Source organism: Bombus pascuorum, chromosome 1 (assembly GCF_905332965.1).
Source record: "Bombus pascuorum chromosome 1, iyBomPasc1.1, whole genome shotgun sequence".
NCBI lineage: Eukaryota > Metazoa > Arthropoda > Insecta > Hymenoptera > Apidae > Bombus > Bombus pascuorum.
The window spans coordinates 5,113,860-5,138,078 of NC_083488.1; the positions used below are offsets into that span (position 1 = coordinate 5,113,860).

The window sequence follows — 24,219 nt, forward strand, 5'->3', positions numbered from 1 at the left end:
AAAGTTATAACAAAGAAAGTTACACGATTGTTGTGGGCGGCGTGACAAACGCGATCTTCGCCTCGGTTCTTTCGTACGAATGCATAATGCGTAACAAGCAGTCTGCGTCGCGTCACCCTAAAAGCAATATCTCTTTCATCAAATATTACAATTTTATTAGGCGTCTTTCGTATTATCGCAATGCGGGGAAACGTTTGCTAGTCCGTTCGCGAAATATTTTTAATTGAACGCGCACGCCTGTTACGTTCTTCCCTCTTGCCGTTACTTAAAATGTAAAATGTAAAATCTAAAATCTTTAAAACATAAAATCTAAAAAAACGCGCGACATCGGCGAGGCGAGCGGAGAACTTTAGCCGATACGGTCGAATAACGAAATATATTTCCCCAGACAATATCGCGCAAATAGAATATCACTGTTGTTCACGAATACGAGAATCGTTTAGTTCATAAATTTTTCTTTTATGTAATTCATAGGGCAATTTAGAGCTACGCTATTTTTCATTCTTCATAAAAATTCAATGCGCTGTTATTCTTTATTTCGAATGCAAGAAAAATATCACAACGATCTAAAATGGATGATTTGGCTTCAAGCGACACGAGCAAGCAATTAAATACTTCAGAAGTTCGTAAAAATAATTCGAAGCTATTACATCGTTAAGGGGGACGAGAAATTTTTCAACAAAATTCGTTTCTTCTTTCTAACTTCATTTGTAAAGTTATAAATGACAAAAGATCTGAAACTGTTTCAATCTTCCTCAACTTTCGTTACGAATTTTCCATACAATCTAATATATATTTTTCCATTTTTATTCTGCTTTCCTCCTATTCCCTTTCATTCGCTTCTGTTGCTTACTCCAGTTCCGAGAGGTGAACGCATAAAGATTTAACGTATCGTATAACAGATGCTCTCCATTTACCTTATTTACGACGTGTCTGCTTAAAAATATTTATAAGATTTCGGATATATCCGTCAGGTCAACCGAGAATGCTAAGAGGCGCATAAAAGAGTCGATCATAAAAGTAAAGAAAGAAGGATATTATCGTTGTCCAACTTAAGAAAGGATGCTTGGTATAGTCATAAGTTTTTATTAGCGCGGTAACCGTGAGTTAAATGAAAAATATTTATCAAACAACGAGGTAAAGCCAGAGAATCGGAGCATCTAACCGAAGCGTTCTACGGAAGCCAGCGTGCGAAATTCACTGGAGACCAGAGTCGAGGGATGTGTTATATCCACGAGGCGTCGCCCATATATCAACCGCTAAATGGAAGGGAAGCGTGTTGTCTTATTTTCCCTGGCTGCCTGATAATTCGAAATTTTCTTGACATATATACTACTTCCTCGATCTATCTTCAGACGGGTAAAACTGTCGATATGGTGAAACAGAGACGTTGTCCGATATCCGTATAAAATGATGAGAAAATTAAAATAGACCGTCAATGGGCTTCAAATATCATTATTTTCAAAGATGGATCTTTGACAATGAGAATTTAATTATCGATTTGGAAACGAACAATCACTTAGCCGAGTAAATACAGTCTATTTATTTTCGTATATATTGCTGCGTGTTCTATGCACGTTTATTGCATCGATTAATCTTTACTACCGAACGACCAGATACGTGGCAAGATACGCGGGGTTTAAGCGAAATCCCTTTCGTAAACGCAAGAAACTTCGCCACAAAGGCGGAATACCAGATCACCTCGAAACAATCCCATCTCGCCTGCCCACGTTCTTGTCTCATCGCACCCTCCAAACGGGATTAAGCGAGCATCTTACCCTCGCTTTTATAACTCGAATCGCATACGACGCGATGATTTCGAACTTGGATCGGCTAGATATTCCATAGATCTGATATGGAGGCGAAAACAAGAATCGCGGAAATTCAGAGAACTCGAAGGACTTGAAACAGAAGGAATAATAAATAACAGGAAAATATTCTTCTTAAAAAATTAGAAAGCTGTCCGCACGGTTAATCAGAAAATGCATTGGAAGATATAAAAGTGAGAGAATCCTATGGCCCTTTGACGGATCGCGGTATCGGCATCGAATCGAGGGATAACAACGTGAAAGGTATCAGTTCGCAACTACTTGGTGTGGAAGCCGGTTCTGAACAATCATAAAGGCAACGCGACGTCGGGAACAAGATACAGTTGGGGAATTCATCCCCAAAGTCAGGGAGTCGAGAAGTTGATCGTAGAAGATGGAAAGGAAAAAGAAGTAGAAGTAGAAGCAGAGGAAGATCCTCGGATGGAGATGTCCCTTATAGTTTGGGGAGACTTTATAACGACGGCATCGCCACGGAAAAGTTGCTAGCCTCGTAACAGGATCAAGTGGCTGATCTTATCGTCGTTTTTACAGTCTGGAGTCGGCTCAAGCGCATTTTCTGATTTCGCCGGTGGATAAGCCTGTTCCGTAGGTTGGTAACAACGACCGAAGACTGAACGTGGCCAGCGACGACCGCTACGAGCTGTCTGAACCTGATACAGGCGTGATTTTATAGCCAAAACTTTTGCGCCTTCATTTTCCAACGGCGCGTACGCGACCCTCGTTCTATCGATTTTCCCAGCCGTGTTCTTCGTCTCTCTAGCTAGTTGGCTCGCCCCTTTTCCCACTCGTCCTGCTCGCCTCTCTCGCTCCGCCTGTTCTCTACGCTTCGATGCAACCTCCCTCTCTCTCCCTCTCTCTCTCTCTCTCACTCTCTCTCTCTCACTCTCTCTCTCTCTCTCTCTCACCGCCGCACCATCCCTGTCGCTCTCGTTCTGCCCTGTATCGGCTGAGGTCGGCTACTTGCGATCACTAACCCCGATAGTAACGTCGAGTCGGTATGAAAATGACGAGATCTTGCTCGCGACAAATCATTCCTCTTCCCTTCTTTCTTTTTCCTTCACGTTTTTCGTTCCTGTTTTCGGCTCTACGTAAACTCGGAGATGCGACTTGCTCGGTTAATAGATCGATCGGTTTGCTGGAGAAAATACTGTAGCGGTTGATGCGGTTGATGGTGAGATCCGGCAAACAGCACAGAGATTTATAGATATACCGTAGATATACTTTTTAACGGTAGAGCCACCTACGACTAAAGCTCTGTCAAATGAAAATAGGGGGAAATATACGAGACAAACGTAGATTAAACCGATCAACTTTATCCATCTTGATGATTTATTTTCCAAGGTGTTAAACATTGGTCGTACGTTTCGATATTAAAACCAGACAATTTTTATTTTATACCTATTTTCTCTTTCTCTATTCCTAGCTACCAGTCAAAGTTATCTTAAAAATGCGTCTAAAATATTGGATAGCCATGCATCCTTCGTTCATAGTATATTCTCAAGCACTGGCCAAACACTTTTCCTTCGTGCATCTGACATCCTAGACCAAGAACCATCATCTATCGTTCTATTTACAAACACACTTGACTCGTTCGATAAAATCCTATCATCTTCACACTACCGACAAGCATCCTTTCAAAAGCAAGTATTCCTTTCTTGTGTCACTGGATCTCGTTACCGAAGACTCGGCGCGACCCTTATTGACCCCAGTTCCAACATTTTCTTTTCCACTTCCTTTTTCTCGACGCCAGTTCCCACGACTAGTCGAACCAGAAAAAGCTCACCGCTGAAACAATTTATCAAGACTCTCGTCGAGCATTTATTTGCATCCCGTTGACCCTGCGACTGGCAATTTTTGTCGCGGTAGGTAAGTTGCACGCTCGTTCCTCGATCGTGATAAGGGAGAGTATTACGCTGCGAATACGCTTTTTCCGGCGGTCACTTTGTCAAACTGACGTCGGTGACGACGCGGTTAACCAACATCGATCGACACTGCAAACAGTACCCGCGATACCGATTCTCTCTGCTAACGAGCAATAGAAGAAATGTCGTTTTTTTTATCGGCCGGTAAGAGCTCGCTCCTACGTCCTATTAACAGTATTACTGGCAAACATCTTGATGCTTCTCGTTTTTCTTCTACACAGCGTATGTACACTGCTGTTCGAAAGTCTTGCGACGGTACTTAGCTATGTTTATTTTAAATTCAGGAACAGTTAGGTAATCTTCGAGACGTACGAGGAAATTTATTTATCATTTCGCTGGATTCTTTGTACGGTAGAGAAAACGTTATACCAACACATTAGATTTTTAAATAGACGTAATTTTTTTAAGTATGTAACTTTATAATTTGTAATATTTTTTTTTAATTCTTTTGAAACTTTCGTTATCGCTATATCTCTCGCTTTCAGCAAAAAAAAAAAAAGAAGGAAAAAAATTATAATTTAACTATCGTTACAATCTTCTTACCGCATCAAATATTTAAATTAGTCTTATCGTACTCCAGCATCTCTACATCCTTAAAACGCAAGAGATTTATTTTAAAATAATCCCTACTCTTTTATTTGTACTATCGAGAGAGATCTCGTGGTCTAGTTAGAGAAAATCGGAAGAATTTGTGTCTAAGTCGTGAGAAATGGTCGAACGAGACTCCTCGACGAGCTTGTTGGACGACGATTGAGGATCGATGCGAGTGAATGACCCAATTCGAACGTTGCAAGCCGAAAGGGAGCCGTGTATTTCCAGCCAGCAAAATGTCACGAAACGCGTACGAGATCCAGCCGTTTCGCTTCAACGACTTCGTTATTACGTGACATTTCTTCAAGAGGTGTTACGCTTGGTGCTCGGGTCAACTGGCTGGCCTAGAGTATTTCAGGAGTGTGATTTCGGGATCGTCACGTTATCGCCAGTTTCACCTTAACGATTCAACCTTCTAATGGGTTAGCGTAGGCGTGCTATGCTTACGCTAATACGAACCTGCATATATTATTAAATTTCTTATCTCGAGCCTATAACCTCTAATTACATTAAATTTTTGTAAACTAACAAAAATTATCGAATATACACGGTAGGTCTTTTCACTGCACAAACTGACTCTGTTGTTTTCAACAATTACACGAAGATAACTTTAAAACCGATCGTTTAATATCGAAGGCAGTCACGTCGTGATTAATAGATCTTTTTTTTTATTTTTCATATTATTAACACATATACGCACACACATACATATATATATGTATATATATATAAGTTTGATGACGTAAATTTGTATGAACTAAGGATGACCTTGCATAAAATAAAAATAGGTAACTGTACGTATATTTTTTAACTATTTTAGGCTAACAATTTAATCTCTGGTTCTACTACGCGTATAACAAGGCGTGTATTGGGTTTAATGAAACTTGATTTATTATTGAACGTTAGTACAATCGTGGATAATTGATGAGTGGTAATTATTGCACGACGGGCGTGAAACGTTTAAAATATAATAGGAAAAACTGATAGAATTTTAAAGTAGATATTCGTCGAATGCTTACGGTATTTTCATCAAATTTCCTGCAACTCCGTGCCCAAATTTAAAAGCATCTTTTCGGACAAACAAATAGGACCACGGGAGAGACGAAAAATATAAAAGGACGAGGAAACTATAATACGTTTAGGGGTGTAAAAGAGCAAAGTAAACGTGGAAAGAGGAGGAGTGGTAGGGAAGGGGAGAGGGAAGAGGAAGAAAAATTTGCCGAGAAATCGCGGCGGCTACGAAACAGAATGCAAAATGAGACTTTTTAGAACTGGTCCGTTGAAAGAGCGAAAAGAAGGATAATAACTTTGGGTAAATTTCACCGCCACTCCAACCCCCGTGCTTCTTGTTACATCACGCTATAAAAAGTTCAAGCATAGTTACCCTCTTTAGCATGCGTCTCGCTCTGACCTTTGTTACCTTCGTTTCCCTACGATTATGTCCGTCCTGAAAATCGATGCGGTGCCAACTGAGAACGATGGTTCACCAAAATACTATGCTTTTAGACATCTTTCAACGAATACTATGTGCTATGTGTTTTACGAAACATTTTGTAATTTCTTTGGTACTTACCGAGTATTGTATTGATAAAACTTGAAACGAATTTGTTAATATATATATATATATATTTTGTTGCAAATATAACATACATAATATATTCATCAAAATTTTCTATGGCGAGTGTTCGAACACTTTTACGAGCCACTACGAGGCAAGTCGCAATAGGAAACCACGTTTCACGACTTTAGAATTTGTAGGACGTTTAGTCGACGATAGTAGGCGTGTTGTTTTATAAAAGAAAATGGCAAAAAACCCCATCGCAATTAAGCTTCCATTGTGGTTCCTCTGTGCCTTTTTTTGCATTTTTTGCGGCGTTGTACTCAGCGATTAACCTCAAATATACATCGACCGATTCAACGAGCGGAGTAAAATTCAAATCCCACAGAGTGATATAAAAACTGTTGTAGAATGGGAAAGTTCGGACACGTGTAGAGAATGTAGGTTATAGCTGGAAATTTTAGGGTACATAATCCAAGCAGCAGAATCCTTTTAGTTTCGCGAACGTCACGCTTAATTGTTGGATGTGTCACGTCATCTCTCAAAGGACAGATGCTTCGCGAGGGTGAGAAGGAAACGAGCGAGCGGACTTTCCCAAATTCAACGTATTCCGACATCGGCATTGAAAACAACAATCCGTAAGAAATAGTTTGGCCCACTCCACCGAAGAGAATGATCTCACCGTTTTTCAACCGCGAAGAAAACTTTGCTCGTCCTTACGGAAAACTGTTAACTGAAAGCACTCTCGTGTATAAAGTAATATTTACAAGAAAAACAGCGACGAGAAGAGACGAGATGGATCGATCGCCCAAACGGAAAGAAGAATACAAAGCGAACTCAGACACGAGAGCAAAATCACGGAGAAACCGTTTTTCCGAGGGCAGGGAGAGAGATCTCGACTCGAGTAGAATTTCGTAGCCGATAATACGGAACAACGTTTTACAATATTACTCGTAACACGATAAATAATTCCCGTGTGTGTGTATATGACATTGCCCGTGTATTTAGTAATAATTCGGACACGATCATTTGCATTTACATGCATTTTCCAATTTTCCAACGAAAATTTGCCAAACGCGTATAACATGTTGTAGTTAAAAAGTGAAATTTCTACATGACGCAACTACGGATGAAAATAATGGAATGGCACTTTCCGTAAATAACATACAGCGACACACGTACTCCGCGAATTTTCGAAATTTCGATTTATTTCGAGAGAAAAATGCCTGCTGGAAAAATAACCTCCTGCCATTTTTCACCATACCACAACTCACATATCACTGTTATGTCCACCATATTTCATACTGTTCTATAGCAAATGGTTCGAAAGAAAGTATTCGAAAGTTCCTTACGAATAATAAATTTCGCTGCAAAATCTTTGACTGTGTATTATACTATTTCATAGTTTGTACGTTCCATCCAAGTAGCTTAGAAATCTATTCGAGAATTCGCTAGGAAAATAAATACTCGAGAACGCGATAGTCCGCGATCCAGTCAAAGATCCAGCTATGTATCGTAGTATCCACGGGCTCGTTTAAAAGCAACACACACCCGTACGATCTGGCTTTTACTCCGACAGCCATATATCTCCTGAATTCTGCTGGAAAAATAAAAGGAAAGGGAGGACGCGGCCGCACAAGAAAGGGTAATACATCAGGCTAAGTCCGAAAACAATTTCACCTGCAAAACAAGTGTAAGCGGGGAAACACGGTCGAAAAATGTATCTTCGGATGAACAATCTTTAAATTTGCTGCTTACAAAGCAGAAAACGTATATAGCTTGTAGACGATATCGTTAAATATCCCTTGCAATATCTTTGACGTTGTCTTATAAAAAATCCAAATTTTTCTTTCGATTCTTATCAGATATTTATTACATCGCGTATCGTTTCCATCTTTGCTGGTAACATAAACATATACACAGATAAAATTGTGAATTGTTGTATAAACGAGATCAAAATGTATTCGAGCGACACCTAAATATTTTTAACGATTGCCGAATCTATAGCTTTATCTAATCTATTAAAATCATCCCGTTAAAGTAATAATCGACTTATTAAAATGATCAGACGAATTATAGATTAGGAAGAAGCTATCGAAAGGCGAAGAGAAAATATTTGTGATTTTTGTTCGCGGTCGGATCAGTTATTTTTCGAAGATAAATCATCGAAAATATTTTGGCTGACTGCGAACTAAAATCTGGCATGGTAATAAATGGTTAGAAACTCCGTGGAAGTGTGGTTTGTGGCACTAGTGGAGCAAACTATCTCGCAGACTCAAGACAAATCACACTCCTGGGAAATCTTGCGTGATTTAGCTTTGCATTCTTTAAGGGAGTACCTTTCCGAGTGTCGTGAGACGAACTTAATCTTCCGTCTCAGTCTAAATATTTTTTAAATCATTCAACTCGGTTAACTAGATAAACTACCGCGTCGTTTCTCATTAAAATTAATACCAAGAAGAGTTCTATGTGGCTCACTCTTAACGACTTCGGAAGAAAAAAGAATATTGAAACTACCATACTCGAGACTTTAGTGATCCGTGACGCTTTGGTAATAATTCCCGGGAAAGAAGAAATTAGTGCAATTAATCGTAGAACTTTAACGTGTAACTTTTTAAGAGAAAGATGATCGGATCTAACAATTTAACGATCTTCGAGCAGCAAAGATGGCAACATTGATATGGAAAATATATCCAATGACGCATTGTTCGCGATTCTCAAAAAGAAAAAAGAAAGAAAAAGAAGGTAGGCAGAATAGCAAAAGTAATATTTAGCAAATCTTCGTGAAGTTTTCTTGTCGATTTTTAGCAAAGGAGAAACAAGTAAACTTAGCTTTGTCCGAACATGTATTTTTCCAAATTACTTTACACGAATGATTAACGAAGGGGAGTGGACAGAGGCAAAAAAAAAACAAGATAGAAGTACCATGGAATAATAATGTAATGTAAATGTAAATATAAAGAAGAATGGTCTACATAGCGCAAACGGAGCTCTGTCAGGCGCAGCTTGTTTCAGTTTCAGGTAAACCGACGAACGAGCATCTTTTCCTTCCTGAGACTAAAGAATACAGGTAAATAGATAGACGAGAAGTTAAAGAGGTAAGATGGGACTGCAAGAAATGGTGAGGAGGGAGGGGGGGAGGAGAACTACCGACGAATAAAATGGGAATTTCTAAAAGACTTGTCTTCGAGAATGTTTTCAATTTCCTCGTTTGTTCCCAGCACGTTCTCTTACGCTCGTTTCTCTCTTCCTTTTTCGTTTATAAACGAGACTCCTCTTTCGAACCGTACTGAATTCGCGTCTTAATGAAATTATCGTATCTCGTCGACGTCGACGTTGAACGCAAACATCCGACGAAATAATTGTATTGCATTAATCAAATCTTTACTTTGAATAAAATCTAAAAGAACTTGTAAGAGTTTGCCGCAAAAAATATTTGTAAATATATTACGCGTGTTATGGAAAATGTTTTGAAGTTTCATTAGCAGCACAGCGATACACGACCATCCTGGTTATACCGGTAATATCTGAAAGGAATCTGGCAATGTATATGGAAATTACGAGATATTTACTGCAAACGTATAATCTATTTAGTATACAACGTGAGAATAATGATCTTCAACATATGCGCTAAAGATAGTTCAAATATTAACTCTTTAAATATGTTGATAATACGAAATGTACGCTTGCAATTACTATCTTACAACTTCTATACACATTTTCAGATTGGTTTGAAATTTTAACTAATATAATCATGCTAATCAGGTGTCATTGCAGTGTTAATGAAATTTCAATGTGTTCTGTATAACGTACATAGTACATTCATAGATATATTTATAACTGTTTAAACACTTTGATGAACCACTCCATGTATATCGTATGTATGTATATATATGTACGTGGGAGTAACGATTTTAAAGCGTATAAACAGCGGATGAATTAATTATACAAAGACAAAGAAGAGACAGTAAAGAGGGACAAGTCAAAGAGCTTATAAGTATTAAGGTGCAAAAAGGAAGTTCGTTTCTGTGTAACTTAAATTAGTTTTAAACACGTTTATTGCATTACGAAGGGCTTCTTCTATTTAAGCTTTCTGTCTCCTGGACTTTTATGCATTCAAAGCGGCTCAGTAGCTAACCGAGTAACGGCACGAATGTAATTTTGCAATTCAATGGGAAAAAAAACGCGTAGATATCATTAAAAGTTATTTAATTTTTGCAATGTCGCTCCTGCGGATATTCATTTCGTTACATTGCGATGCAAACACGAACCGGCGACTATTCGTTGTTCGAACGAAAGGGAACTTTAACCGAACGACACTAGCAAAATCTTTTTAATTCGTTAGCCGCAGGAAATTTTGTTTTTGAGAAAAATCCCAGGGTCCCTACGATCTCTCTTCCTATCAACGAGGTAGAAACGGGCTTTCAGTTGAAATATTTAATTTTAATAAAGCTTTTAACTTATCTGTTTATATTTACAGTCATGTTGCGAAAAGTATCTCTAGGTTGTTAAAGATTTTTATGTGTTTGAGCAAGGAAACGATGTCGCGAAACAGTACGTAGACTACTTTTCTCAATATTGCATTATAATGTTGCGAAGGTGGTTAAGTGTCTCCTGGGTCATCATTATAAGACGAAACAATGTTGAGAGCATGGCATGAAGCGAACACGCGCATCGCGCAATTTTTGCAACAATGTCGCTAGGGACCCATAATGTTCAACATAATGTGCAACTAGCAAATTGTTACAAAGTATAAATTAAAACTGCAATAATGTGATGAAACGTTTCAAAGAATTTTCATACTTTTCGCAATAAATTGTCGCACGATATTTTCGAATCTCGAATAGGTTGCACCGTTTAACAGCATTTCTACGATGTTTCAACTCCCTCAGGTATTTTCAAATTCGTGATAATATTGGAAAGTGCCTCGAGATATATCTCATCCATATTCCATAGTATTTTTCTATAGCGCCTTCAGTCTTTCGACAATGTTGCAACAACACAGGGCATGTAACGGATCTATACAAATAACACATACAGATATATATATATAGAACATATATATAGAACATAGAAAGCAATTTCATTTTGGCTTATGACATTTGCTTCAATTTTCAACCGTTCCATCAATGTATCCCACCTTGAACGCGCGAGATACTTCGTATTGGGTGAACAACATTTAATCAGTCGGAGAGTTGGTAATATTTTCTTGTATCTGACGTATTCGATTGATTCACTGGCAGACTGCATGCACGCAGCGAGATGATGAAAGTTTTGCCGATGAAAGTCGGATGAAGGAATCTACTTGAAAAAGAAATCTTGTTTCGTTGGTAAACGCATCGGGTAAAAGACCGCGTATTTCTCTTACGGAACATATGCCAATGCAGTTTACAGTCTGTTCGATGGAATTCTATCGCCGTGGCGCGTTCTATACGTGACGCTTCAAACGAAAGCTACTTACATAATTTTGCTCTCATTGATATTACGTTTGAGGGAAAATTAAAATAAAGAAATAAATATTCGAAGACGTTGCTAGTTTTCTAAATGACGACGCGAGCAAAATTAGAACTTACAGTCGTGTGAAAAGTATCGTACGAAGAAATATTCCCGATTTTATAACTTTCTTTTCGTCCAAAGAAAGCTATGTATTATCTCGGGTATTATCGACTTCGAGCTGGAATCCGCCTCTCTGCTAAAAACGAAATTTTAACCAACTTTTCTCGAGTTATAGGATAAATTCGTAGGACGAATCCGAGGACGGAGAGAATTGCGAGCAAGTTCACAGGCTGAGCTTTTAAAACACAGAACACGTTGGTGGATACGTCAGCGCCAACAGTTTCATTGAAAGTTCGAAACTTTAGATTTCGAAAAAGATGAGTTTACGGTGAAAGTTCGACCGAACGTGGCCATACAATGGAGCTAGTAGTTGGAAATAGTCATTCTCAAGATGGGAATAGAGAATAGCGTGACGTGGATGCGTGAAAATAAGGCTCTGCCGACCGGTACACGGAAACCAGATAAAATTACACTTACAATTACAAACACGAAGTCAATCGGTACGCGTTTAAACGTACCGAGCTCGAAGCGGGATCTTTATTCGTTTCAAAAAGCGTGGCTTTCGTTTGGTAACATTTAGCTTTTAAATCGAAAACATTTATCGACACGTGAGACGAAATTTCCTCTCGAAATTTTCATCTCCGTCCACACAAATATTTTCCTCTTATTTCATTTACCACGCTGAGTAGAACTTTATGCACTCGCGTTGGAAATTAAATATGTTACCGCGAACCGTAGACGAGGATACTTGAACATTTAAATTAGTCATACGACGCGTGCAAAACCGAATTTCGTACAGAGATCGGGGTATTAATAACGAAAACACGGACAGGTGTATTTATACGAGAGAGATTCGTCGATCTAGACCTGGCCTAGATTCACTGGAAGAGAGAAGGACGAGACAGCCTTATACCTCGGAAATATTCACACGTGATTCGAACGTCGAGTGTCTACCGCGCGCACAGAGATCCAAGAAATTTGCATTTTATGTCAAAATTTAGCATGCAAAAGGAAAATATTTCCGTTCCCTTTCCCCTCTTTTTATTCGTTCTCGCGACACCAGCTTCTGATTATCGTTATTCGAATGATAACGAATTCCAGCTTTGCGATACGTTCGAATACATTTTCCGACGTATACGAAAGAAAAGATGGGTTTCCATAAAATCGTGCTACGATAACTGTTTGAGGTTTTCTAGAATTCTTAATTTAAATCCGTGCTACAGTTTAATATATTTTTAATAGCGAAACGCTTTAAACGAATCTTAAATATTGACGGTGTTTTCCAAATTTTCATAACTTTATTGAAACATCACGCAAATCCGTCTATTATTCGTAACGGGAAACGTTAAAAATAAAGACCGGTGAAATAAAATGTAGACGTTTAATAGACTTGTCTTTGTTCCTCGACAATAATCGTTGAAACCTTTTTACAAGAATCGTCGGTCTCGCGAACGCTCGTTAAAATAATCGTATCGAGACTGTGGATGGAAAGAAGAGAAAAATAGATGAATGGAAAATGATTAAGCATTAAAGCTGAGTAAATGCGTTTCTTGCGAAAATACGAACACGAACTAGTACATTTTCCTCGACGCGTATTTGGATATTTCAAGATAATTGAACGCAGAACACGTTTCCTTACGGCGATTTGTAAAACATGGCTTTGCCATGAAAAATCGTTACCATCTCTTTGTCACCGAATCTCTGATATTTTTTTTCACTCGGTTAAGGAAATTCGTGACCAGAAAAACGAGATACGCGGTCAGTAATACAGCTATGAAATAACTATGTCGTAACGTGTTATCAAGAACCCTTCCACTATACCATCAAAACGTCGTTGAGAGTATGGTCACGAAGCAAAAAGTACCTACTTAAACATCAATAAACTACACATATCATCCATTAACGATACGATCACTCAGAGAATTAAATTCGAGTGGCACTCGTCCGCAAAATATATAAAAACTAATATCGTAAAAAGGAGAAAAGAACCTGTGGGAAAAGGAAGGGGAACTCTCTAAGGAAGATGGAGTTAAGTTATCTGCTCTCGGTGGAGGGTCGATAATTGACCCATAAATCAGTTTGCCTAAATAGAAAAGTTGGAGTAACAGTGGTTTTCTAGACCCTGTTGGTCCAGTTTTCGGCACAGCGGTCGAGGTGCGAAGTTATTCTGGTCGCGTGTATTGCTTTTCTTGGTGTTTCCCAACCCGTGCATACCTGCTTACTTGCATATATACGCTGAAAACCCTGCTCGTGAATAAACTACCGGTAGTCGTACACACGCGATTGTCTCCAGGAAATATTGTGTTTCGTGGTAGAGTACGCCGATCCCGAGAATGCCATAAATACGATCGTTAGAGGAGAACACGACGAGGAATAATCGTGCAGAGGTAATCGACAGGATTGGCCTTCGGATTCGAAGGGAATTCGAGGCGATAGGATCGAACTAGGAGATAAGAATACGGTTTGCCGAGTAGCTGACGGGGTATCGACATATCGTAACGGTTACGTCAATGCTCGGGTATAGCCCGACCGAATGTTAACACGTTACCATCGAATGGGGTTGAAGAAGACAAAGCACGATATCGATTTTACCGTATGTCTATGATCAGGAGGAAGAGGAGGGCTTGAAACGTACGCCACAAAGCTTACTAATCCAGTTCTGAACTGTGTCGGTGGAAAGAATAGGCAAGAATGAAAAAGTGATGAACGTGGAAGTTGCTGAGGAGTCAAGTATGTATATCGATTCGTTACGAACAAAGAAAGAAGAAGCTGATTTATAAAATTAATATACTGGAATAAAAGTTGTAAAATGATGATGATAATAATAATAATAATAATAATAATAATAATAATAATAATAATAATAATAATAATAATATTGCACAAGGAAAAGATAATATACATATACAACGTGTATCTACAAGTGTGTAGAAAATTTCCCGACAATACGATCGAACCAATTTGAGATTGAAAGGAACGTGTTCCTTCGTTATTCAATCCGGAGATGTATTTCCTGGAAGCTTGCCCGGATTAAATGAAAATGACATTTCGCGATATTTGGACGTCACGTGTGGTGGGTGAGGTTTATCTGCAACTCTCCAACACAGAGCCGCAACTGTGGTAAGAATAAAACGGCGCAATTTCGTTTTACCTGGTTCCCTGCGGCTTATAACTCCTCTCTTTTTGCACATTTTTCTATCTTGCGAGATGCGGCCACTTACATGCACAAGACATCCATTGCTGTTTCATAGCCGCTCGACGAGCGAGTGTGCTTGACGTCAAGAGTCTCGGCGAGAAAGACACCAACAGCGTGACTCACGGCTTTTACTTAAAAGCGTAAATCGATATTTCGATTGCAGGACGTCCGAAGATAATTGCGCTCGTTGCAGGCACGAGAAATTTTATCGGTTCCTAGTCCCGTTCTCAAACGTAATCGTCCATTCAGACCGTCTAATCACCGGTTCCGTGTTCACTGATCACTGATTAATGATTAACTCTGCTCACGAAACCGGGAAATAAAATAATTCTAGCCGGTGTAAAATACTCAGTGAACGAATTTATAACTTTCGAACCCTGTCCTCGCGAAAAGTAAATTCTAGTAATTGGAAAACTAACAAATAGCATCAGCTTCGTACAATTTTTGATCAAATGAGATTTTTTCGGAATCGTAATGGCACAGCTATGAAAAATAAATGTCCGAGACGTAAATATGTATACGAATCTGAAACTTCGATGTCTGTCTGCTATTTTAACTGTGAAATATTATTTTTGATCACGGAAAGGGCCAGAAATTATTAAACAATAATGCATGGGTCGATCGATAAACCGATAGTCTGTTCATCATACGGAGCAAGCAACTTGAAATAATGACCCCGAGATGGTCTGCGATAGTCGTGTTTTGGAGTATTTTATCCCTAGTCTTCTGAGCTTAGAATCTTCTTAGTTTTCATATCGAATCGATATTGTAAATGTTAAACTGCATAAACGTGACGGACATTTCATTATAGAAGATCATTATGAGATATGCTGTTTTTATTATTAGCACAAAATCTGTAGTTTTGAAATGAAATTGTTAAACCCCGTTATTTGCATTGAATGCATTTGCCACTATGTAACCGATAGAAAAATGTTAAGTATTGGTTATGTATATATATAATTGTCACCTGAAACAAATTTTCATCTAGTTTCATGTTCGATCTAGCACAATCAGTTTCCTACCTCATGAAACAAGGGCGTGATTATTCAACGAAATTATTGTGCGAATAATAACGATGTGAATAATAATAAGAGTATTAATATGCGAACAACTAATTTCATTGATACATGTGTACATTACTAAAATTATTTGGCCTTAGGGTCTGGTGCGAAAGAAGTTGTAATTAGTAGATTGAAGAATCTACTTAACAGTTGTAAAAGGAACAAAAATTCATAGTGCTGATTACTGATTAGTTAATTGATTACTGTAGTTTCCTTCGAGCAAAGTTTTTTAATATCGTATAATACTCTATAATATTCTATACTGTAATATTATGTGTCTATGTACTTATTTTTGGAGCATGCTTTATTATACAAACGTGTATTTTAACATATCTGATGTTCCTCAGGCTTATTCCATGTTCGTGTTATTAAACGTTAAATATTCAAGAACACAATATGAAATAAGCTATATTTTCCTACTTATGTAGCATCATAATGTTAATATTTATCTCATTATTATAAATTCTCTATAATATTCCGTTGCAACTTTGCAATGTGTTTGATAAATTGCCAATTCGATCAGGTAACGCTAGTGTAACACCGTTAATTTAAAGCAAATCATGTTACGCTCGTATTAATTGAACGATATATGCAAATTTTAAACCGATTTTCTCATTTAATTTTTGTCAACTGATAATTTCAGCGTTTCCGTTACATGATACACGCGAGGATTATAATTCGTACATTTCCGTTACAGCAATAAATATTGAAAATAGTTTGTTGAAAGGAAGTATGGAATGCATGATGGTACTTACTGATGAAGACAATGATGTTTAAAGTAACTTTGCGTATGATGTGTCGCATGAGAATATGAGATGTGCCCAGGAAAGCACTGCCTAGACGATTTGTCGCGGAACCAGTTTACTTCTCATCGAGTCAATGAAACACCTAAACATATGGAAGATTATAAATAAGAAATAGCGTTCATGATACATGTACGTAGGATACTGTATACTGGAAGATGGATGTTTTTGAAATTACATAAAAAAAGGTTATATTTTTTTTAATCTACCAATATTCATCCTCGTGTATGAAACTATCGATTTTGATAAAGTTAAAGTCAGAAAAGCAATTTACAAGAAGTGGTAACAAACAAGTATACGTAGTAACCCGTTGTAGTATACACGTATAAATATTTGAAATTTTATGGCACTCCTGATATATCGACGCCATAACAGTTAGGATTAATCGCTGATTCACGACATGCAATCCTTGTGATCAATTTTTCAAGGTAACTAATTATAATTTAATTCGATCTTCATAAAAATAGTTCTATTACGTTACGTGCTACCTACCATGATATTTACAATAATTACTGTAGAATTAGAGAATGTTGAACTTGTTTCACATTTACATATATCGAGAACGAAGTTTCCACAGTATGACGGATTACGTACTCACGCGTTTGAATATCAATCTTTGCGAACAAGTGGCGCTCATATCGGTCGACGCGCCAAGGGAATCATGGGAAAAATATTGCAAACGAATCAATACGTTAGTCTTTTCGGTACCATTTTCTCATATTCGCTTTCTTCCCAACGTGATTTCCTTCAGTGTTTCATTCTTCGTACGCTCCGTTCCTTTTTAAAGCATCTTTCTCCGAACGCAATTTTGTAAGTATCTTACATTTTCCGAACGTTCCGGTGCGCAGAAGGCGTGTGTTTATTTACATTCATACGTAGGTATTTAGACGAAAACAATATAACGACGCAGTCGTAAAACTAGCAACAAATCAATGTTTGTACGTTTCACGTATTCAAGCACGTTTCAAAACATATAGTAACAGACATTTTTGGAGAGATAAACATTTCAAACTATGATGGTTGTCACTGAAGAATTTTATGAATAACCCAGCGTTTGTTATGATTCTTTTCTTCGTATTGTTTTGTTTTTACATTCAAAGAACGAATAGTGTTTGAAAAGTGAACAGAATTCATAATCTCTGTCGTTTACACTACACATTAGACGCATATTGGTTGTTTGTTTTTAACCTAACATTTCCACAAATGCTCGCGTTCTGAATCGCTCTATGCCGATTGCATTGTATTCGAATAAATACATTAATTTATATGTGTGAGAAGCTAGAAAACTTATCTATTTTTTAAAACTTGACTCACGTAAGTGGCATATATGAAAGTAGGATGAATTCAGCCCACTCCATTCCTGATGTCGTCGTTGTTTGGCATTTCGAGCGGTATACACGTGTTATCACTTACTCGTTAAATCGTTTGTCTCGTTCAAACCGTAGCAAGACGCGATACAAATTACGACTGATAAACACAAATCTATCGAGATGGAAACTGCGCAACAAGAACGATGCGGTATGTCATATGACTGATCGCGTACTCGTTCCAATATCGATTTTTGCGAACAAGTGGCGCTGATATCGACCGACATGCCAAGAGAATCATGGGAAAGATATTGCTAAACGAACTAGTCGTGTAAGGTGTAGTAAGTGCATCGTGCAAGGTGTAATAAGTGCGTCGTGCATAGTTTACGAGTACGAATAATTTACGCATGTTCGGATGATTGTTTGATGAAATTATCGTTAACAAATATCGTGTACTTCTCGTCCAATTCATAAGGTAACCAGATTTTTATCAATCATTCTATGCTATCCCGTGGTTTGTGGTTATACGTTTTGACGAATTACAATTTTGACAAATGAAACATTTGATTGGTTTGGTGTATTCGCCAGAATGACAGTTAGTAATTTTATTACAAAGATAAATGTGGATGCGTGCGTACATTTCAAATATAATTTTTCATCATTAATAGCCTATGATAAATACGGTTGCTCGTAGAAGGTGCTATCGTAAATATATTACGAAATCATTTATCTTGTAGCTTCTATATATATTGTATTTTCGAAATGATTATAAATTTTATCGATATGATCACGACAGACATATTTCATTACAGTACCAATAAAATTTGAAAATGTTTCAATAATACGTTTTCTATGATAATCGCTCAAATGCCTTTACGAGTCACTGCATTTTGAAATATTGAGTTTGTTATCTTTGATCCCAACGTACCATATATGCGTGTGAATATTTCAACGTGAAAAATTGTTCGATAATGAAATTAGGTGTTTAAACTCTTACGTCGAACAAACGCCGTTGTATATAAGGAAGTTTACAGGCGCGCAGATGGGAAGAAATGACGTTCAGAACTTCTGAAGTTTCGATCAAAGATACATAAAAGAAAATTTATAAAGTCGACGTTATCGGCGGCCATTTTGTGAGTAGAAAAGAAATAATTTATGTGGCTATTAAACGAGCCCGTGACCAATTTTCTCCGAGAAATATTATCATATCGAGATTACTGTTTGATGGGCTTATTTTTCTTCATGATTCATACGTATACTCGGTTTTATGTAATAGTTCGTTAACAACTAAAAACTTTATTAATGCTACAGGAACGTTCAAAAACGTTCTAATTGAGTAAAATCAAACAATGCTCGTATGCAGTTGTCAAATTATACGCGTTCAATTGCGTTTTACAAACCTTCCATGTTTCTTATCGAATTTTATGGAAGATCGATCGTTTTCGAAATTTCGCTTTAAAAAATGGCTAATATTCTTTCTTAGTTCGTTAAGTGGCGACAAAATTTCACAGAAAATGTGTCTGGTCAATGTAATAGAGTTACTGTCGTGGATAGCCTTGCACCTAAAGATCCTCATTTCTACTGGGTCGTTATTTCGTCGTCCTAGAAGCAGATGGCCTCTTTTAAATCTATTGGTCTTTTAGCACTGTTACGCTGCTGCTGCTTGGAAATCCAACAACCGCCCCCGGGAATTTTGATTTCTCCCTGATCCATAACAATAGACTTGATCCTACTTTTCTGGCAATTGTAATTCTACAAAAGCATTGTATAAAATGTAATTCTTTTCAACTGTTTGCTGGATCGCAGGAGAATTGCATTCTTGTTTATATTTAACTATCATTTGGTTTATATTTAATAAACTACTTTTGTATTTATTACAGGATATTGCAGAATGGATGCAGTCACAACGAGGTTATATTCTACAAAATGTGAGTGAACCAAACATACTTTTCATATATATGAACCTTTTAGAAGCTAAACTGATCAACTCCATTTTTTATTCATTTCATTACATAAGTTTACGATTAATATTTATTTCTCAAAGATTCTTATAAATATATTGTCATAGATCATAAACGATGGAAAATCCTAAGATAAATGTACAAATGGACAACGCCTGTAGCATCACCAGTCTTCTGTACTTTTCGAGTTATACCTTTCAACTTATGAAGTTGATCAGTGTAGCTACTGAACGGTTCATATGTAGATTTATTTTCTCTCGCTCCAATAAATACTTTCAAACAAACGTATGACGTATATTTATAAAAAATGTAGCGGAATAATACAGTGGATAATGGTAAATCTGCATAACGCGACAATACATAAGGCAAGGGAAGTAAAACATGAGAATATTTTCCTAATTAGCAAAATTTCTACATAATTTCTCCAAACTTCTACTACGTTAATTTAACCGCTATATTCGAGTAAAACGTTATTATATCTCTCCTATATATCTAGAACCACCGAAATATTAAACGATTACAAGCGTAACGGGTTATCTCTAAAAAAAAAAAAAAAAAAAATGTTAACGTTCACGAGTATGCACGGTGTAACGACGGTATCGGAGTACGTGTTTTACGAAATACAGCCACTTAGTCTCAATTTCAAGCCCAGCCTCACCACGTATACAGCTGTACACGTCCCACGGCATTATCGTTTCGTCGTGGCCCGCCCGTTATACGATAGCTTTATTTCACGTGTACGTAGAGCCGAGATTCGATAAAAATGTAAATGCGCCCGGGCATATTTATGTCGCGAGTCGATCGCGCGAAAAATTTCAATGCGGCCGCTTGCTTTATCGGTCCTTTACCCCCATGGATACAGGTACACGTTTGTTCACGTGAGACGAAGCATCAATTAGCCTCGTAGAGAGGCTATCGGGAATTATGTTGCTCCTTTGTACCTTGGAAAATTGTATATTCGCGATATATCATTCGGCTATATAATAGTAAAAGGCTAATGTTCCGTTCGTGATTAAAAAGGGAACAAAACATAGAGTAGACTCGCGGTTATCTGATGCCGCTTTAATCGAACACAGTTTTGTTGGGATACAAACAGTGGATCCCGAACTGAAAACGAGATTTTCCTTTAACAAACTTAAATTAAAGAAGCGGAAGAAGATTGTCGTTTTCTAAAAGTAAGTTTAGTGAAAATACCTTTCAATATACGTATATAAATATTAAACGTTATAGATATATATGTGCAGATTTTTCTATTAACAGCCTATGAATATGATAATTAAAGGCGAATAAACGAAAGTATAGGGTAGAAATAAAGAGAAGTAAGGAAATTTTTCGATGGCGTAAATTTGAACGAGAGTTTCGTCGTATTATCGACGAAACGACGATGGGGGTGGTTTCGAGTGGCAGAAAAAGATTCGATTAAATGTAAAATAGTTCAGTTTCTGAACACAGCCTTCGGCAATTTCTTTGCTCCCCGCGTTGGAATTATAGGCTATAAATATTAAAGCGGGATTGCACTGCGCCCTGTGCTTCGAACATTCGTCGTATCAACGTTTCAGTTTCAGCCTTTTGGTGGCCCCTTTACAGTTATCGAATAGAAACGTGGTAATTTAAGGGATCAGTTGAATCTACGTTTTACGACTGTTTCGGTGGCAATCGCTTTTTATTTTTTATATATAGCTCTCTACGTTTATTCCTTTCCACTCGCCCACGTTGCTGCAAGTTCGATGGAGTAAAATAACCCCAGGATACGAATGCAGTCTTTTATGATTGGCGAAATGAATAGGACCGTACATATCGGCCAGCAGGGATACGGTAAAACCATATGAAGTATCGACGCGTATCTTGGTAAAAAGTGAGCGAACTATCGGCTCCTGTTTCCCTGTTCCGCAGTGCATTTCAAGCATTGAAGAATTACTATTCATCGATCGCCACCATAGCGTTCGTAGCGAAGATGTGCCGGTAAAATATAACGGAAAAGTATTTCTGCTTCGGCTATATTTTTCGTCTTCCGAGAGCTTCTTTGGAAAATCTTTCATGGCCAAACAATATACATCAGAACACAGTAAAGCGAGAATCATCTTCCTATTTGCATACAATCGGCATCGTTTGATAAATGACAGTGTACATGATATATGAAGGCTATAGAGAAAGAATATGATAAATCACGTTTTCTATCTTGTACACACAAGCTATTTTAAGATTCACCGCGTTCTCGATTAATTTCATAATATTAAAATTATTTTAATATTTAATATCGCAGCTGAACATGCGTTTTCCATTCCCTCCAGAATTTTTTAAATATTGCTCGCCTATTAATTATACCCTTCATTATCGTAACGTATTGTTAACTTACCAACTATGTTTTGAATCTAACATGTTATTGAATCAAAATCAAGAGAACGAGCAAAAACGTACTTATCGCGTTTTTCTTCGTATCGTTTTAGTAATGAGACGGGAGTAAAGTTCGCGATAAGGATTTTTGGTAATTGATGTAATATAATTTGGGATCGGGTTGATTCGATTGGCCTGGTTCTGTCGAGTTTAGCGTAAGTGCGGTATCTAGAAAGGACATAAACCAGCACGGAGTTGTCTCGCCGTATGGTATCGATCCCATCCAATTCTGGAAGGTCAGAAGTGGGATACATCGTTATTAATTGCACATCAGATCGTGCAACTCGGTACTAATCTAGATAATTGCGTTGTATCCCATGGATCGAACGTTTGACTGCTCCAATAAATCGTAGCTAGTTTAATTGGTAAATCAAAACATCGAAGCGCCGAATGGAATTGTCTTGAATCAGGCCGATTAAGGCAGGTTGATGGATTTTAATATGAATTTAATTATCGTTCTTTTCGCGGCATTTGTTAATTTCATTTAGATCCCTCCTCTGTCCTCGGTTGAAAAAATATACTTTATATTCCTAGAACCGTTAATTTCCAGTAATAACAACGAGTTCTCGTACGTAATTAGCTTATACATTAGCAGAGTCGCGGCAGAACGAATCTATCCATTTTCATAGCAGTTCACGAAGCACGATTTACATTTTATAGTAAGCTGTTACATTTTGTAAAAGTATAATGGAATTTCGTCATCCCGCGTGGCGACGTTAAAAAATAGAATACGAATCGATAGCGTATAACCACTCTGGAAATTTTCGCATAAAGAAAATAATCGCTCGGGTTTTTTATTCAATGCTATCTCAAACTTAAAACGAATCGTGAAATGATGAACGAATGAAAAAAACAGATGGAATTAGCAGCAGTGAAGTGTCTTTTTCATATAAAGCCTTGCGAGCTATTAAAAAATGAAAAACGTTCTGCTATCAAGTGAGAGCGCAGCACTCCGGAAAATAAACGAATTTCGCTGTGAAATTAACAGAGAGACAGAAATAGCGCGGCGAACGAACAGATCTTTTGCACTGTAACGCGGGTCTTGGTGCTTTTCGTAGGAAAATATCGCGTTTCGTGGAAACACTTTAAGCGACTCGCATCGAGCAGGGCAAAAAGCAGACAAATGCAAACGTTGCGTGAAGGATCAAATGTGAAGCACGCGACACACATCACGCCACCGCGGCCGCAATAACTAAAATCTTATCTCGGTTTCATTTTCTCAAATTAACGTCGCCTCGTCCAAACGATAGTTTTATGCGTTTTTCGTACGATTACCAACGTATACCGCCAATTAAGCGTAATTTTTCCGCTGTCATTTAATCATTTCAGGATGCAAAATTATATAGTCGAGGCTTCTCTTGCTGTAAACATTTCCTCTTCTCCTCCATCACCTTATCGGAAGTGGGGATCGCAAAGAACGGTCTTTCTTTTCTCGAAATTCCAGGTTACTTTCCCCATCGTAACAAATTTTCTACAATTTCTTTTATCTAAAAAAACTCGGGACAATCTATTTTAATTCAAGAGACCCTAGAACTCTCTGCAATTCTTTCTAATCTGCGAGCTTTGGGTTCTCCTTTTGAACAACGTTCCGTCGGTGTTTCACTTTGATATATTTCTCGCTCAAATTGACGGAACATCGATCAAACTTTCGTTAAAAGTCTTAGAGTAACGTAAAGAGTACCGAGAAATGTATTTGTCATCGTCGTTAATAGAAGGTAATAATACTGGTGTAAAAACTTCCGTCTCGTAGAAGCTACTCCGTCAACCTCGGTAATTGTTACGCGCACGTGTATAACGTTGTACAACTGGTTCGATAGATAATTTCATGCAAATGTACGATAGACGGAAGGGTAAATTACTTTCTCATTTGGAAGAGGTCAACTGTTGGCGTAGTTAGCTCAGTCAAAATATGAACTCGCAGAGTTTTTTCTAGCGCTTCGCAAAATCAAGTGTCGAGTCGATGGGTATTCTCTCTATTTCTCTTTACCTTTCTCTCTCCGCTATTGTTGACCGAACGTCTGTCGTGCAGCGCCGTGTTAAC

General features: G+C 37.7%; 1 protein-coding gene across 3 annotated transcripts in view; it reads right to left on the reverse strand.

Annotated features, from left to right (window-relative positions):
- LOC132910541 (chondroadherin-like protein) overlaps nucleotides 1-24,219 on the reverse strand; it is a 169,644-nt gene that overhangs the window by 125,517 nt on the left and 19,908 nt on the right. Inside the window, exon 2 of one of the 3 annotated variants that reach the window (XM_060966421.1) lies at nucleotides 16,469-16,601. The exons of the other annotated variants lie outside the window; for them this stretch is intronic. The gene's annotated coding sequence lies outside the window, so the exon portion shown is untranslated. The remainder of the gene's footprint in view (nucleotides 1-16,468; nucleotides 16,602-24,219) is intronic. 3 annotated transcript variants of the gene reach the window in all.